This window comes from Myotis myotis, unplaced genomic scaffold (genome assembly GCF_014108235.1).
Source record: "Myotis myotis isolate mMyoMyo1 unplaced genomic scaffold, mMyoMyo1.p scaffold_m19_p_4, whole genome shotgun sequence".
Lineage (NCBI taxonomy): Eukaryota > Metazoa > Chordata > Mammalia > Chiroptera > Vespertilionidae > Myotis > Myotis myotis.
Genome location: NW_023416346.1, coordinates 109,509,414 through 109,521,838, shown reverse-complemented (window position 1 = coordinate 109,521,838; position 12,425 = coordinate 109,509,414). Strand labels below are relative to the sequence as shown.

General features: G+C 38.4%; 1 protein-coding gene across 1 annotated transcript in view; it reads right to left on the bottom strand.

Annotated features, from left to right (window-relative positions):
• Positions 1 to 10,848, bottom strand: part of DMD (dystrophin) — a 1,824,373-nt gene extending 1,813,525 nt beyond the window's left edge. The window contains exons 1-2 of the mRNA XM_036304100.1: positions 10,756 to 10,848; positions 9,331 to 9,408 (exon numbers count right to left, since the gene is read on the bottom strand). The gene's annotated coding sequence lies outside the window, so the exon portion shown is untranslated. The remainder of the gene's footprint in view (positions 1 to 9,330; positions 9,409 to 10,755) is intronic.
• Positions 10,849 to 12,425: the final 1,577 nt, after the last annotated feature.

The window sequence follows — 12,425 nt, the reverse complement described above, 5'->3', positions numbered from 1 at the left end:
TATGGTTGAAAGCTTGAATTAATTTACCTTTTGTAAAAATGAAGATAAAAGCAAAGACAAAAATTGAACCTCTAGGGAAAACCTGGACCATTTCATATGGGTTTTCTCATGGAATAGTTTTTCCTCCACAAATTTGTGTTTGTAGTCTTGACTTCTTATACAACATATTCTAAATTAATCAAATTGAATTTTTAAAAGTGTTATTAACTTATAGTTATAATATTAAATCAAAGAGTACACACTTTAAAATTTCTTTTTGTGTATTTAATGACATCTTTGTTGCATCCTAATATATTATTCATTTTTTTGTTTATACATATGGCAGAACAATAGATGAATGGATATAAAGACTAAGGTATCAGTTTTCTGCAAACTCTGAGCAGAGCAGGCCATGATTTGAGAGTAACTGAATTTTTTAGATACTTATAATTGCAACTGCTGTCCAGTCGCCCCTGCACAAGGTTAGAACTTTCATCAGATAAGATAGCAGCTCTCGGGGGAGAAACCAAGATGGCGGCATAGGTAAACACCAGAGATTGCTGCCTCACACAACCACTTCAAAAATACAACTAAAAGACGGAACGGACATCACCCAGAACCACAGGAAGGCTGGCTGAGTGGAAATTCTACAACTAGAGGGAAAGAGAAAAGCATACCGGGACTCAGAGGAGACGCAGTGCGGAAGTAAAATACTAAGGTGCGGAGGTGCATGCAGAGCGAGCTGGTGGCTGAGGGAGCAGTTGTCGTTTTCAATCGGGAGGGAGTCTCAGGCTCTGACCTCCAGTTCTGGGTGAGTCTCTAGGGACACAGACTCATACGGGAGAAGCGGGACTGTCTAGCAGCGGTCGGAACTCGAGGGCAGCTTTTTCTCCTAGGGGCTTGCAGCGATTACCAGGAAATTGAGAAGCAAAGCCTCTGAGGGCAAGACTGAGAGCAGCCATAACTGCTAGACACGCCCTGTTGATCTCCTGGGACCAGCCCCACCCAAGCCCTGCAGGGAGACTTTTGCTGGATAGCCTCAGGCAAAGGCTAGATTAGCACCTCCCTAGAGATCCAGGAGCCAGGAAGCCCAGAGGTCAGAGTGGGACCATCCAGTTTGCTGCTCTGTGGAAACATAAAGGACACACTCAGGGGGCAGACTCAGTGAGCACCAAAGCCACATTGAAGCAAGTCTTGCCCCAGGGGGTGTCTCCAGCACAGAAGTTCAACAACTGCAGACACAGCTGATTCTCACAGCCAATTGGCCTGGAGGCCAATTCCTCCCAGTGATACCTACAACAATCAACGCCTAACTACAACAAGACTGTGCACAAAGACCACAAGGGGGTGCACCAAGAGTGTCCTCCTCAGGTAATTGGGGAGGCTGAACCACTGGGCCCTAGAGGGCACTTAGCATAGAAAACCACTGTATCAACACAGGGAAGCATAAAAAAATGCGGAGACAAAGAAAAAGGACACAAATGACAGAAATGGAGGAAAACAAACTACTGGATATAGAGCTCGAAACCACACTTTTAAGGTCTTTCAATAATTTTCTAGAAACTGCCAATAAACTTAATGAGATCTACAAGAAATCTAATGAGACCCTCGATGTTGTGCTAAAGAACCAACTAGAAATTAAGCATACACTGACTGAAATAAAGAATAGTACACAGACTCCCAACAGCAGACCAGAGGATTGCAAGAATCAAGTCAACGATTTGAAATATGAAGAAGCAAAAAACACCCAACCTGAAAAGCAAAATGAAAAAAGAATCCAAAAATACGAAGATAGTGTCAGGAGCCTCTGGGACAGCTTCAAGCGCATCAACATTCGAATTATAGGGGTGCCAGAAGAAGAGAGAGAACAAGATATTGAAAACCTATTTGAAGAAATAATGACAGAAAACTTCTCCTACCTGGTGAAAGAAATAGACTTACAAGTCCAGGAAGAGAAGAGAACCCCAAACAAAAGGAATCCAAAGAGGACCACACCAAGACACATCATAATTAAAATGCCAAAAGCAAAAGACAAAGAGAGAATCTTAAAAGCAGCAAGAGAAAGAAAGTCAGTTACCTACAAGGGAGTACCCATACAACTGTCAGCTGATTTCTCAACAGAAACTTTGCAGGCCAGAAGGGAGTGGCAAGAAATATTCAAAGTGATGAATGCCAAGAACCTACAACCAAGATTACTTTACCCAGCAAAGCTATCATTCAGAATAGAAGGTCAGATAAAGAGCTTCACAGATAAGAAAAAGCTAAAGGAGTTCATCACCACCAAACCAGTATTATATGAAATGCTGAAAGGTATTCTTTAAGAAGAGGAAGAAGAAGAAAAAGGTAAAGATACAAATTATGAACAACAAATACACATCAATCAACAAGTGAATCTGAAAATCAAGTGAATAATCTGATGAACAGAATGAACTGGTGATTATAATAGAATCAGGGGCATAAAAAGGGAATGGACTAACTATTCTTGGGGGGGAAAGGGGTTTGGGGGATGCGGGAAGAGACTGACAAAAATCGTGCACCTATGGATGAGGACAGTGGGTGGGGAGTGAGGGAGGAGGGTGGGGTGGGAACTGGATGGAGGGGAGTTATGGGGGGGGAAAAAGAGGAAAAAATGTAATAATCTGAATAAAGATTTAATTTAAAAAAATAAAAAAAAAGATAGCAGCTCTCTTTCCTCTTGTCTCTTTAGGTTTAGCAGTGGTAAAGGCTATTAACTCATGCTAGTCCCTGGGTGCTTTACCATTCATTGTCATTCTTTTAATTCTGCCCACATTTTTAAAGATATTCCTTTCATACAGTACCTTCAACTTTGTCTTTGTATAAGCCATCTATTTCATACCAGGACTGTTAATGGTACACTTGGCTTCATGAGATGAGTTGGGTTGGGATGGTGACTGAAGTGGATACTTCAATGGACTAAAGATTAAAGACTTTCCCTGCCTGAAAGTCACCAGTTAGGTCCACTCATTTATCACCATTCCCTAGCGTGATTCTCACGAATGGCAAAGATAGAATTTTCTGAATGCCTGTTTGAGAGCTCAGATTTGGATTTGGTTCATTTAAATTAAATTATAAACTACTAGAGGCCCTTTTGTATTTATATATTCACTTAACACTCATCTTTTAAAATTGCCACATAAATCCTGTTTGGAATTTGATCAACATGAGTTAAATCTATAGATCAATTTAGGAAGAAACAATACCTTCATAATATTGAGTATATCAGGTTTCTCCTGTGATTTTTTCCTATAGTTTTTTAATTTTAGTATTACAGAATGAGGGAAAAAAATCCCATAGGAAAAAATGAGCAAAAAACTTTTTTTTGAAAATATATTTTATTGATTTTTTACAGAGAGAAAGGGAGAGAGATAGAGAGTCAGAAACATCGAAGAAAGAGAAACATTGATCAGCCGCCTCCTGCACATCTCCCACTGGGGATGTGCCTGCAACTCAGGTACATGCCCTTGACCGAAATCGAACCCGGGATCTTTCAGTCTGCAGGTCGACGCTCTATCCACTGAGCCAAACCGGTTTCGGCAAAAAACTTTTAACAAAAGAGGATATTCAAAAGTTCAAGAATAATATAAAAAATTTTCAATCTGAGCAGTAATTGGGGAACTTTAAATTAAAACCAATGAGATACTAATACAAACACCAAAAATACCTTAAATTAGAATGTCTAATACTGCCAATGCAAAGATATGGTATCACTTGAACACTCACAATTAACTGGTTGAAATGTAATTCATTGAAAATGTTTGACATTATATATTAAATGAGAAAGCGTAAAATTATTATAACCCAACAATTTTATTCTCAGGCATATAACTAACAGAAATACATTTCTATGTTTGACAAGTCTGCCTGCCTGTCTATCTTATCTATCTATCTATGAGAATATTCATAGAAGCTTAATTTTAATAGCCCAAACTAGAATCAGAAACGTCTGTAATATTGTCAACAATATAAATAAATAAATAAATAAATACATAAATACATAAATAAATAAAATAAATCCTATATAATAAAAGCCTAATATGCTAAGTGTCAGATCATCCATTCAACCAATCAAAGCATAATATGCTAATGATATGCTAAGGCTGCTCAACCACTTGCTATGACATGCACTGACCAACAGGGGGCAGATAATCGGCCAACCAGTCACTATGATATGCACTGACCACCTGGGGGCAGACAGTTGACCAGTTGACCAGTCGCTATGATGTGCACTGACCACCAGGGGGCAGATGCTCTGACTGGTAGGTTAGCCTGCTGCTGGAGTCTGGCTGATCAGGACTGAGCAAGATGGGCCGGACATGCCCTGGAGCCCTCCTGCCATCCCTCCCCGGCTAGCCAACCTCCCACATCCCTCCCTCGCCCCAATGGTGCACTGGTGGGGTTTCTCAGCCTGGCCTGAGCCCTCTCACAGTCTGAGACCCCTCAGGGAATGTCTGCCTGCCAGCTTAGTTCCGGGACCCGTTGCTCTCTGCTTCTTACTGCTCAGCTCGCTGCACTTTAGCTCCCACCCCTGCCACTACACTCGCCAGTTGTGAGCCTGGATTCTAGCTGAGCGGTGCTCCCCCTGTGGGAGTGCACTGACCACAAGGGGGCAGCTCCTGCATTGAGTGTCTGCCCCCTGGTGGTCAGTGCATGTCATAGTGACTGGTCGTTCCGCTGGTCATTCCACCGTTCAGTTGATTTGCATATTAGGCTTTTATTATATAGGATTGTTTTTCTTATCAATCAAACTTTATGGGGTAAGCTGTTTATACATAATGCACACCTATTTTATAAAATCATCTATTCTTTGTAGGGTCAATAATTAGTAATTGCTCTTAAATCTACATGTACGTAGATTTACGTGTGTATATATATACATATATAGTTTCTAACAATATGATATCATCTTTGGGCCCCCCAGCAGAAAGCACCATGACTGAGAAGGTTGCTCACATAACATCTGGCTGTGAAAAGCAGCAGTTTCCTGTCTGCCAGGGAGAGATAGCTGGAAATTCAGGCACCCTCTTAAAGAGCCAACACACAAAATTCCCTGTGGAGCTACCCACCTTGTGCTCTGGCAGAGGGAGAGCAGAGTGGACTGGAGCTGTGTGAGCAGAAGCCAGGACTGGGGATTTAGGGGTTAGAGCTTAGAACAGCCGTGGGCAAACAACGGCCCGCGGGCCGGATCCGGCCTGTTTGAAATGAATAAAACTAAAAAAAAAAAAAGACCGTACCCTTTTATGTAATGATGTTTACTTTGAATTTATATTAGTTTACAGAAACACTCCATCCATGCTTTTGTTCCGGCCCTCGGTCCAATTTAAGAACCCATTGTGGCCCTCGAGTCAAAAAGTTTGCCCACCCCTGGCTTAGAAGGCAGACACTCCCAGTTTCCTGTGCTGAGTCATTCCCTCACCCAGCTGAGGACATTTTTCCCACACAGACATTTGCCTTGCCTAGGGGGAAGACTATTGGAAAACACCTTGCTCTGAAACTTAAAATAACAATTAGCCTCCAGGCAGAAGCAATGGCCCACCCTGATGAAAAAACTCTCCCCACACCTGAGGATGATTGCCTGGGGACAATTCAAGTCAGAATCCTATCAGTCTATAGACAGAGGGAGTCTCTGAAGGCTTTGAGTCTTTGCATGATCTACTTAGTCAGAAACAGCATTTGACAATGTCCTGTACTAGAGATTGAGAGGCGTAGAGGATCTACCCAATACATATTCACAAACCCAAACAGACAGCCAAAATAAGGAGACAAAGAAACAACACCCAAATGAAAGAATAAGAGAATTCTCCAGAACAAGAGATAAATGAAGCAGAGATAAGAAATTTATCTGAAACAGGGTTCAGAGTAATAATGGTAAAAATGATCAATAGCATGAAAAAAGATATAGTAAAAATGAAAAAAGAGCCCTAACCGGTTTGGCTCAGTGGATAGAGCGTCGGCCTGCGGACTGAAGGGTCCCAGGTTCGATTCCGGTCAAAGGCATGTACCTGGGCTGCGGGCATATCCCCAGTAGGAGATGTGCAGGAGGCAGCTGATGATGTTTCTCTCTCATCGATGTTTCTAACTCTCTATCCCTCTCCCTTCCTCTCTGTAAAAATGCAATAAAAAATATTTAAAAAAATGAAAAAAGAACAGTCAGAAATAAAGAATGACATAACACAAATAAAGAACACATCAGAATGAATACACAGCAGATTAGGGGCAGCTGAGCATCAAATCAGTGAATTAAAAGACAGAGTAGAAAAAAATCACTCAGAGAACCAAAAAAAAAAAAAAAAAAAAAAAACAATTAAAAAACAGGAGGACAGCTTAAGGGAGCTATTGGACAATGTGAAATGTAACACTATTTGAATAGCAGGTGTGTCAGAAGAGGCAGAAAGGGAGAAAGGGATAGAGAACATGTTTGAAGAAACAATGGCAGAAAACTTCCCTAATCTGGTAAAGAAAAAAGTCACACAAGTTCAGAAGACACAGAGAACCCCAAGCAAGAAGAACCCAAACAGAACCATGCCCAGACACATCATAGTTAAAGTGCCAAAAATTAAAGACAAAGAGAGAATCTTAAAGGCAGCAAGAGAAAAGAAAACTGTTACCTACAAAAGAGCTCCCATAAGGCTCACAACTGATTTCTCATCAGTAACTCTACAGGCCAGAAAGGAATGGCATGAAGTACTCAAGGTAATGGAAAGCAAGGATCTGAAACCAAGATTATTATATCCAGCAAGGCTATCATTCAAAACAGACGGTCAAATAAAATGCTTCCCATACAAACAAACAAACAAACAAACAAAACGCTAAAGGAGTGCAACGAATATCATGTTAAACGAAGAAAGTCTGAAAAAGGTTAGGAATCATATTATTTCACTCATGAGTGGAAGATAAAACTGAAAGTAACAATTGAACAAACAAGAACAAAAACTCATAGGCACAAACAACAGTATGGCGGTTACCAGAGAAACGGGGGGTGGTTGGGAGGTAAAGGTCAAATATTTGGTGACAGAAGATTATTTGACTTTGGGTGGTAGGCACTCAATGCAATACACAGATCATGTATCATAGAGATATATACTTGAAACCTATATAATCCTATTAACCAAGGTCACCCAATAAATTTAATACAATATTAAATGAACTACATTAAAATGAAGAACTTCTCTTTATCAAAAGACACATCTGAGTGAGTAAAAATGTAATCCACAGAGACAACAATACATGAAACAAATTACTCATATCTAGAATAGAGAAATAACATAATTTTGATGAAGTTCAAGTTAACTTTTCTCTTTTTGAATCATAACATTGGTTTTACATCTAAGAATATTTGGTATCCCAAAGTCACAGAGATTTTCTTTTGTGGTTTCTCTGTTTTGTTGCCAGGATTTCTTTTGTTCTTATATTGAAAACTGTCAAATTAATAATTATAACATATATAGGTAACCTATAAATTCATAATCAAAAATAAGTATGTGAAAAAACAAGATGCTTATTAAATAATCTATGTCTATATTAATTCACTATTTTTAGGAGATCTAACAAACTATTTTTTTAAAATATATTTTATTGATTTTTTAGAGAGGAAGGGAGAGGGATAGAGAGTTAGAAACATCGATGAGAGAGGAACATCGATCAGCTGCCTCCTGCACACTCCCCACTGGGGATGTGCCCGCAACCGAGGCACATGCCCTTGACCGGAATCGAACCTGGGACCCTTGAGTCCGCAGGCCAATGCTCCATCCGCTGAGTCAAACCGGTCAGGGCCTAACAAACTATTTTTTAATGTGACATTTTATTGGTGAGATCGTTATAAAGTAGAGTGAATCTGATACTGTAATTCTTCGAATTTTCTGCTGTTTCCTTTGATTATATATTTTGTAAATAAATATGGGGAATTGATCTAAAAAGATCAATTGATCTAAAAAGATTTTTGTGTATAAATTCCAAATATCTTCAAACAATTTTTTTAATTTACATGAAATTGATTTTTCAAAAGGTTCTATTGGACTAGTAATGAGGCAAACATTCTAGACTATTCTATTCTGTCTGCAAAAAATTTAAAAATATAGAGTTAATCACTTTATAAAATAATTAAAATATTTAATATTTCTATAATTTTGATAGGCTAAATATGACAACCCTAAATTCAGAAAATCAACTAATGCTGCACAGCCTTCACTTCCATTTCCCATATGTTGTTCTCTCTGTGCCATATAAACTGAACAACATTTGGGTGTGTTTACATCATTAAAAATCTATCACTGATTATGGTTATTTTAAGAGTATGTGACCAATTTATTTGGATTTATCCTTGAAAGAGAGCTATAATGTAATTAGGAAGTTACTCAAAGTGCCTTATAAATTTTTGATTAGAAAGATTGTAGGAAGTTAGTAAGAAAGGAGACTGCTTCTGCCTTAACTGATTTGGCTCCGTGGATAGAACTTCGGCCCATGGACTGAAGGGTCCCGGGTTCGAGTCCGGTCAAGAGCACATAACTTGGTTGCAGGTTCCCTGGCCCTGATCGGGGTGCGTGCAGGAGGCAACCAATTAATTTGTCTCTCTCACTATGATGTTTCTCTCTGTCTATTCCTCTCCCTTCCACTCTCTAAAAAAATCAATGGAAAATAGCCTCAGGTGAGGATTAACAAAACAAAACAAAAAACAAACAAAAAAAGGAGACTGCTTCCAATGCCCTGATAGAAAGGAGGAATCTCAAATTCACTCTGCAGAAACAAAAACTCCTATAATCGCCACACTTATTTGTTGACCTTCTTATAAGTACCACACATATATCTAAACTAAATCAAACAGAAAAATAAAAAACAAATTTGCAGTTCTTACCATGAGTTGAAATAGTGATTTTTCTGTGTAATGTTCATACTTGGTTGTGGTGTTAAGTATTGGCTGAATTCAAACAAACTTTATCATCATCATGTTTGAATACACTTAATACTTATAAAAAATAATAGTCAGTCTAGTAAAAGCCATTTGTTGCACAGAACACTGCTAAGAGGAACTGAGTTCACCACAGGACTTATTTTGTCCACCAAACATAACTGCATTCAGTAAAATTAGAAAACAACATTTAGTTGTGTCAGGTCTAGGTCACGCCTTCCCCTGCCCTCTGTGGCAGCAGGCATTGACTTCCTGAATTATATTAGCCACAAGCAGAAATACATGAACTACAACATGTGATCTTAATAATAACTGCTTTGATTTATAAGAGAACGAGATGCTTTCTCTGAATTTGGGGCCCAAGCCCGCAGTCAAATTTTAAACCTTCTGTCTCATGGTGTCCAGACTCTGTCCAGGTCTCCACTTACATTATTTTTCTGCAAGACCCGCAGCGCCTTGTTGACATTGTTCAGGGCATGAACTCTTGTGGATCCTTTTTCTTTTGGCTGAAAACAAAATGAAACCATGTTATTCCCCAGAAGAGAAATTGAACAATTTATACATCTCTTGACTAACTTTGACTATTTTGAATGAATACAGGCTGTGAGGGATTAATATAATGAATTTCAGTGCTTTGGGCTAATTGTACTTGTCATAGGACTTTCTTAACATGAATCGATCATTCCTCAAGAAAAATGATAGCATTTCTTCTTCTTCACAAAAGATATATTTGGTTAAAATCTCTCCATCATTCTACAGCCCATTTGGGGATTACTGTATGACCACCAATAGAAACATCAGCATGATTAAGGACATTTGCTAGTAAAATAGATAAGTGAGTTAATTTTTATACTTTTTAAGAAAGTTTAAAAGAGGTGTAGGCCTAGCAAAATTATATAATATGACATAAATTTAAAGAAAATGATTTCTGTGACTATAATCTTAATTATTTTAGTCACTAAAGCTCAAACCTCAATCACCTTTAGTTTTCTAACCCTCACTCTCAATCCGAAAAGTCATATGATTGGTAATTTTTAAACTGACATTTGCATAGTTCATCACAATATATGGATGAATTTACTTATTCAGTTGTGGAGCTTTAGAAATTTTACTGCTATGGTGTCTGCCATAGTTACTCCTAAAATGAGATCTACCCACTTAATAAACATTTAAGTGCACAATAAGTATGTTTGACTATAGGCACAATGTTCTGCAGCAGACCTCTAGAACTTATTCATCTTGCATAACTAAAACTTTATACCTGTTTAACAGCAGCTCCCATTTTCTATATCTCATGTTAAATGGTATCACAATAAAATAAATTAAATTTAAAAGGTTATTATATTTAAAAGCCATTATAAAAATACATTCAAGCCTGGCCAGTGTTGCTCAGTGGTTGAGTGTCAATACATGAACCAAGAGGTCAGGGCACATGCCTGGGCTGCAGGCTCAATCCCCAGTAGGGGGTGTGTAGGACACAGTCAATTGATGATGTTTCTCTCTCATCGATGTTTCTATCTCTCTATCCCTCTTCCTTCCTCTCTATATAAAAGTCAATAAAAACATACATTCAATAACAAAGATACCAAACATTGAAAGTGAGTATCTATTAATTGACATAAATTATGTTACTGAAAATTTTCACTTTCTTTTTCTCCATATGATAGACTCTGCCAAAATGAAAATAATATTTTGAGATTGTTCTATTCAGAAATAGTTCCTGTATTTCTAGTTAATTCAGTAATTGGTAAATTAGTGAATTTTACTAGATCTCATAAAATTATGCTGAGTTTGTTTTTGATATGAAATTCTCCTAAGGCCAATGTGAACTTTCTTATAAATAAGTCACATACCAGTTTTTGATTCGTGAGGCCTTCTAGAAGGTCCAGGAGGCGACTCCCATCCTGCAGGTCACTGAAGAGGTTTTCTATGTGCTGCTTCCCAAACTGAAATATGAAATATACCCAATTAAGCAAAACATGCTTCCAGTGATCCATTTCAATGATTATGCCTCTGAAAATTTTAAGCTATGTTTAAAAATATTTAATATATCTAATTCTTAATCTGTCAATGATGATAGGTGAAAAGAGAACCTCCAAGTAAAAAACAAAAAGCAATATATCATCATTACACTAAATCTACATATATATAAAAGCCTAAGTGACCAGCTGATCGGCTGGTAGCTATGACACACACTGACCACCACGGGGAAGATGCTCAATGCAGGAGCAGAAACTACAGGCATGGAAACATGGAACAGACTGATGAATCTCAGAGGGAAGGGGGGAGGGGGCATGGTGGGAAGAGATTAACCAAAGATCTTATATGCATACTAGAGGCCTGGTGCATGGATTCATGCACCAGTGGGGTCCCTCGGTCTGGTCTGCAGGGATCGGGCCAAAACCGGCTCTCCAACATCACCCGAGGGGTCCCAGATTGTGAGAGGGCGCAGGCCAGGCTGAGGGACCCCACTGCTGTATGAATCCGTGCATCGGGCCTCTAGTTATTTAATAACAAGAGTTGGAGATCTGTAGCTTAAATGATCTAATTAACTCCACTTTTTCAGTGGTGATTCTATGAAGAAGAGAAAAAATTTTAAAGATTCAGGCAGGTGGGCTTTGGCAGGGAAGGGAATGTGCAAAGAAACAAAGACCACATATAACACCCTTGCAGATGTATACAATTTAACTGTTTTATTTACTTGGAAATATAATACTTAATTTAGAGGCTTTACCATCCTTCACCCATAAAACAAGCTTTTTCTGTATATACATTTTATGTGCTACCTCAGAATGACCCATTCTCATATTAGACGGCTCAAATTTTTTTTCAGACTTTCATGTTTTTATTTATTTATTTATTTATTTTAATTGTTTTATTGCTTAATGTATTACAAAGAGTATTATATATGTCTCCTTTTTTTTTTCTCCCCTTGACCCTCCCCTAGCCTCCGATGCCCCCCAGTGCCTTGTGTCCATTGGTTATGCTCGTATGCATGCATACAAGTCCTTTGGTTGATCTCTTACCCCCCCCCTCACCCCCCCAACGCTCCCCAGCCTTCCCACTGTAGTTTTTTCAGTCTGTTCGATGTTGCTCTGCCTCTGTATCTATTTTTGTTCAACAGTTTATAATGGTCTTAATTATCCATAAATGAGTGAGATCATGTGGTATTTTTCTTTCATTGACTGGTTTATTTTACTTAGCATAGAGAGCTCAAATTTAAAAAAATATTTTATTTAAATTGAGTTTAAATAGGCCAGTGAAACTTTTCTTTATCTATTTTTTTCCAGTTCTTTTACTTGGGAATTATTCTGAGGAAAAATAATAGACACTAACAACATCTAACATTTTTGGAGTAACTACTTCTGAGAAACACTCCACTAAATGATTGGATCTTATAATCTTTGGGACACTTCTATGAGGTTAGCATTAATCTACTCATCTCACAGATGAGACAAAGAGGTTAAACATGTGGCCCTTTGTCACAAAACCAGAAGGTGGTAAAAGCCAAAATTTTAGCCCA